The following is a 6,000-nucleotide window of genomic DNA, read 5'->3' as shown; positions in this document are numbered from 1 at the left end:
TGGTGTCTCTCCTCTCTGTCTGCCTGGTCCAGTGAAACCGTATACAATTAAGGGTTCCCCTCAAGGGAGAAGAGACAAATAGAATGAGGGGACAAAGAAGACAAAACCACTCCAGAGTGTAGCTGTGAAGGTTAATTTAAGAGTCAGGAAGAAGTAGTCCTCTGTAGTTTGAAGAGTCTGGAGCAGACTTCACTGTCAAGGACAAAGACTGAAGAAGTGAGGGGTGACTTAGAGGATTCACATGGCTGGTGGAGAAAGGACTGTGGAGTTCATTGTCCTGTCATCAGAAGCCCAAAGCGCTGGAAGGTTTTGAGCAAAGGAAATTACATGATCTCATTAAAGCTTCCAAAGAAATTCCCTGCTTGTCCCGTTGAGTTGTTGAGACTAGATCATGGAGGGAAGGACACAGAAGCAGGGAGATCACTAGTCACCCAGGAGTGAGAGATGACAGAGGGCAGATGTGGCTGTTGGTGTTGAGGAAGGAAAGAAGAGGCTGGGTTAAGGACTTGTTTTCAAGGTAGACCTGGAAGGATTTGCTGCTAAGATGATGGATACTCTCTTCTTCCTCCTCCTCCTCTCCCTCCTCTTTTTCTTCCTCTTCTTCCTCTTTCTTCTTTTTTACTTTTAATGTGGAGAATACAGAGTCACACTGTGGACACAAATTTAGAGGTGTCCAAGAGATGTTGGCATGTAGACAGCTGAACATATGAGCTGGGAAAAGGTCAGGGTTAGAGATAGACATCTGTGAATAGACGCTATTTAAAGCCTGAAGCTAGAGGAGACTACCCTGGGAGGCAGAGGAGAAAGAGAATAGGAAAGGTCCAAGGTCAGAGCCCTGGAGTGGTCAACACTGAGGGTTCTCGAAAATAAGGAGTTAATGAAGGAGAAAGTCAAGGAGTGAGCTGTGCTCTGGTTGACTGATTCAAAGGCAGACATTGAGGTGCAGATGGTGTTGTTATGGGAAGGCTGGCCCTGGGTCTGAGATGGGGAGGTCTAAGGGCCAAATCCTCTCTGGGTGGGGGTGTTGTTCCTTTGTTTATGATATTATTTCAGAAGAATCACATAAGACTCAGCGAGTCAGATTTGCAAACTTTATTTCGAAGAATTGAGGTAGACAGTGTGCAGGAACAGATTTTAAGGTGTTAACTGCTCACACATAGTCACATGAGGACCATGAAAAGAACAGTGTCTGGCGTAAGGATCCTGGTTCAAGCCCCCGGCTCCCCACCTACAGGGGAGTTGCTTTGCAGGTGGTAAAGCAGGTCTGCAGGTGTCGCTATGTTTCTCTCCCTCTCTCTGTCTTCCCCTCCTCTCTTGATTTCTCTCTGTCTTATCCAACAACGAATGACATCATCAACAACAATAACCACAACAAGGCTACAACAAGGGCAACTAAAGGGAAAAAAAAAAAAAAGCCCTCCAGGAGCGGTGGATTCGTGGTGCAGGCACTGAGCCCCAGCAATAACCCCGGAGGAAAAAAAAAAAAGGTGTCTCTCTGAGCTCTCTTGCCTAATTTATTCTCAGCTTGGACCCAACTCTTCACTGGCTCATTAAAATTACTGTCTTTTCTATTGCACTTCTATTTTCCAGATGTGGCCAACTTTCTAAGGCCTCTCCCAGAGTGAATATTAGTTCCTAATGAGCTCTTAAAACTCTTCTCACTATTTCCTGGTACTCCCTCAAAACTCTTCCGTTTTCATAGGGGAAAGAGATGACAAACAAAACAAGGCAAAATGACCATAATCTCAAGTAGCCCCAGGTAGAAATGGGGTTCAGGGCCTCCTTGCCCTGCTCTTCCCCTAACAGTGTTAAGGTTTTATGAGTTGAAAAAAATTCTTCAAAGGTTCTAAGTCATTGTGAGAGAGGCTTAGAAGCCAAAATGTAACCAGGAAAAGAGAGAAGTTGGAAAGTCTATTATGTCAACAAATACCCTGGAGATTTCGTATCTCCCAGGAAGGAAGACAATCTAAATTTCATATGATATTGCTAAATAGTATGTTTTTGTTGTAAAGGGTTCAGTGCTTACAGAGGTACCCACATTTACTAGGGGAATGTTAGACACAGACAACACCCCTTTTCCACAATTCTGTTTTGTGGTCCAATTTTATGGGGACACAATATGGAGGTGACCCTTATTTGGGTAAGGGGTAGAGGAGCAAGAAGGCAATGCTACCTATGTCACTTTGGGAGATTCTCTGTTAAGCCTGGCACTCTTTTGGCAACTCAGTTTTCTCCTGTCAGCTGCCAGGCATTCATCTGGGGCTCAATATAAGCACCTCCTTTCTCCCTTACACCATTCTGGGACTCTTTCTAAAACTCAAGGTTAAGCAAGTGCTGCAAGTCATCCAGGTGTCTGGCCTCCTGGTCTGCACTGTGATGTGACACTGTTCCAAGGGCTTGGAGGGGACTGCAGTGCCACAGATTACAGATGCCAGCAGTGAGCCCAGATGCTCCCTCCAGGAAGAGGACAGCACCAAAGCTGAGAGAGGAAGTCAGGCTGGAGCCTCATCCATTTCTGAGAGAGAGAGAGGGGTAATGTGTCAAGCCACAACAAATGCAGTTCTTTAAAATTACAGTTAATCAGACCTTTGCTTTTTTCTAGGGAAGGTTACCATCTTGGGGCTCTAAAGTGTTGAGTCACTCAGAGAGTTTATTAGGACGGAGGTAATTGGTTACAAACATCAAACTCAAATGTCTGCCCAGAAATCAAGGCCCTCAAGTTTCTCTGATGGTTGAGCAATAGTAACCACTTATTCATGGAATCTTCAGTTGCTTCTTTCCAAGAAGGAGAGGGAGTGCTGGCTCAGTAGAAGCAGCAGTACCCTTGACTCTGTTTAAACACCTCTGACATTCAGAATACACACTGAATCCATTTGTTCTTTCCCTCGACAGAATGAAATGGAGAAAAGTCAACCAGGATGTTTTGAGACTCTCAAGTCAAGTATGTGTCACCCTTTCTATGTTATTCACAACCTCTGCCAAGTCAACATCAACCACTTAACATCTGGCCACTGTAGCTGAATTTGGGGGGTGTGTTGGCAAAACTCTGGGATGTGAAGACTTTCTGAAAATACATTGTCTCCGTTGAGAGTAGTCAAGCCTTGGGCAAAAACTTGCTGCCTGTGGTGCCTTGGATTTGACTTCTCAGAGGGTTTCATAACTAATGCTTAGAAATCCCCAGGATAACACCATCCACTGACTCCTCTGCTTGCTTTTTCCTCTTTAGCAGGGGCAGGTTGAATTGGCCAAGGGTGAACCCATGGAACTGCTGCGGTTTGAAGAAAGGCTGAATTTCCAATGATGGGTTGATCTTAGGTCTCCAGTTGCCACTAGTGACTGTGCTGTTTCCCCAGCACCTAGGTAGTTAGTACCCACAGGACCTCTGGATGCACCTGCTTCCAGCTGACAGCCATACTACCAAGGTGTCTTTATTTAAAGTAAGGGAGGTGGCACAGTGAGGAATGGTGCTGGACTTTGAAGAATGAAGTCCTGAGTCTGATCCAGGGCACATGCCATATACCAGGGTGATGTGCTGGTTCTTTTTCTCCTTTATCTTCACTTTGGGGGCAATAACTAACTAACTAACTAACTAACTAAGGACTTCCTTAGATGTTTCCAGCCTAGTTTGTATTTCTTGGCAAACCTCATTCCATCCCTCCCCTTCTTCTCTGCTAAAAATCACCTAGAAACCTGGTCTTTAAATAAATAAATAAGCAAACACTGGCTATACAAGGCTGGCAAGAGTAGGATTATTGTTACTGTTCACTTCCTAATCTCTCACCAGGATGTAGTGAAATCCCACTTCACGTACATGTCCTTGAGGCGCTGCTAAGTGTGGTCAAGACCATGTTTTATATTCAACGAGTCCCACTGAGATGACTAAATGCCTAGTGGACCCAAAGTACTGCAGTCACATTAGACTTGCAGTATGTGGCACGAGTAGGTTTGAGGATTGAGTTAAATTATGTAGGTTAACCACCCTCCCCTCCATCATTTAAATACCAAATGAGTCAGAACGAGCGAAAGGTACATATATAAACTTAAAAAGAAAGAAAATAGAACGCGGTAGAGTGTCAAAATTATCTTCTGTTGCATAAATTGCAGTAGTTGCAGGTGGAAGCGCCACACAGCCTTCAGAGGTTGAACAAAAGGAACAGGGGAAGAGGTAAGGGCAGTGCCATCCACGGGCGGGGTCCGTGTGAGGGGCATGAGCTCCTTCCCCCCCATCTCTTTTCAGTCTAGGCAGGGCCATTGGTATTCTTTTTTTTTTTTCCTGTCCCCTGCTGTGTCACCTCCCAACTACCGCCTCATTAACTCAGGATGAAGAACCCAACTGATGCAACTTTTAGGCCTCTCCGTTCCAAATAATTACTGCTACGAATTGATTTTAGACCCAAGGGTTTAAGACAGGGGGCCCGCAGGAGCTGCAGGACTTGGCGGCAGCGTGCCCTCTCCTCCCCGCGGTGATTACCGCGGGGTCAGCCGGGCGCGCAGAGGAACTGTCACAGGATCAGATGGTGGCTCTTCCTGGTCCTGCTGCTGCGGCAGGTTTTTTTTTTGCACCACAGCACAATGCCCAGGCCAGGCCCTCAGACTCCATCCGCATCCCTAACGCAGCAACTCTGCTCCTTCTAGATCCCGGCCGGCCCCCACGCCCCCGCAGGAGCTCAAGCCCCGCAGCCCACGCAGCCCTCACCCCGCCCCACAGTGCACGTGCGCTCCCGGGACAACAGCAGGCGAGGCCGAGCGCGCCCCCGCCGCCCTCGGCCGCGCGCGCGCTCCGCCCGCCCTCCTCGCGCGTGCTCGTGCCCGCGGCCGCGGCGACGCGCCTCTTCTCCCCGCTGCGGGCGTCGCGGGTGCAGGAGGAGGCGGAGCGGAGGAGGCGGAGGCTGCGCCGGCGGCGGGCTCCTGCGGGGCGCGCGCCGGCGAGCGGGGCGGGGGCGGCCCGAAGGCGTCGGGGTGAGGGGCCTCGGGAGGACCGCGTCCCCGGGACCCACTCCGCCGGGGGAGGGCGAGCGCGGCGCGAGGCGGGCGAGGCGGGGTCTCTGAGGCCGCGGCCCGGCGCCCGGCGTCCCCGCCCCCGAGCCTGACGGGGCGGCGAGGCGGGATGAGGCGCTGGCGCGGGGGGCGCCCGGCCGAGCCCCCGCGGCTGCCCTCGGCGGCCAGGCGCTAGCTCGGCGGCGGCGGCGGCGGCGGAGGCAGCGGCGGAGGCGGCGTCGGGCCCGGCGCCCGCCCGCGGAGGGCAGACACGGAGCGGAGAGCGGGGCGCAGCGACGCCGTGGCGGCGCGGCGGGGCCGCGGGGCTCGGTAAGGCGGGGGGCGGCGCGCGGGAGGCCGGGGGCGCCGCTGACGTGGGCAGGCGCCTCAGGCCGGGCTGCGGGGGCCTGGCTGGGCGCGGGAGCGGCGAGGCTTTTTCCAGCCGAGGTTGCGGATCGAATGTTCTTGGAAGACCAGCTCGGGTTTCCCCGGCCTCCCCCGGGCTCGTTCCCCGCCACCCCCCCGCCCCCCGGTCTCCGCGGTCTGGGCGCCCGGGGGCTGCGGGCGGGTGTCCGGCCTGCGGCGGTGACCGCGGCCGGGGGCTGGCGGAGCTGGGGGCTCCGGGACCCGCCCCCGTGTGCGGACGGGGGGTGGTGGCTCGGCCGGGCCGCTGCCTCTGCCCGCGGGCACCTCCTGCGCCCCTGATCTCTGGGATCCACGGAAGCTACCGCCGCACATGGCACGCGGCTGCGGATTCCCTGTCCCCTCGCCCCCCGCCATCACGCCTTTCTCATTTTGTTGACTTGAATAAATATTGATGTTCGCGATTTCCGCAAACAGATCACCGAGACAAGGCGGGAGTGAGGGAGAATGTCAACCCCGGGTTTCTTAGCGCCAGTCTACTTCTGCACTTTTTTTTTTTTTTTGTAACTTCACCCCTCTGGTCTGCTGAAAGCTTCAAGAAGGTGCAGGGGGTGAAGAGAGCCAGACTAAGGTGCTTGGCAAGCAGTTTAATCGTCATTA

General features: G+C 52.6%; 1 protein-coding gene across 1 annotated transcript in view; it reads left to right on the top strand.

The window, feature by feature from the left end:
* The first annotated feature begins 5,198 nt into the window (after nt 1-5,198).
* The window catches only part of ARHGAP32 (Rho GTPase activating protein 32), a 232,498-nt gene continuing 231,696 nt past the window's right edge, over nt 5,199-6,000 (top strand). Inside the window, exon 1 of the mRNA XM_060180176.1 lies at nt 5,199-5,307. The gene's annotated coding sequence lies outside the window, so the exon portion shown is untranslated. The remainder of the gene's footprint in view (nt 5,308-6,000) is intronic.

This window comes from Erinaceus europaeus, chromosome 20 (assembly GCF_950295315.1).
Source record: "Erinaceus europaeus chromosome 20, mEriEur2.1, whole genome shotgun sequence".
Classification (NCBI taxonomy): Eukaryota; Metazoa; Chordata; class Mammalia; order Eulipotyphla; family Erinaceidae; genus Erinaceus; species Erinaceus europaeus.
Note: the sequence above shows the minus strand (reverse complement) of the source record. Positions and strands in the feature narration are given on the sequence as shown.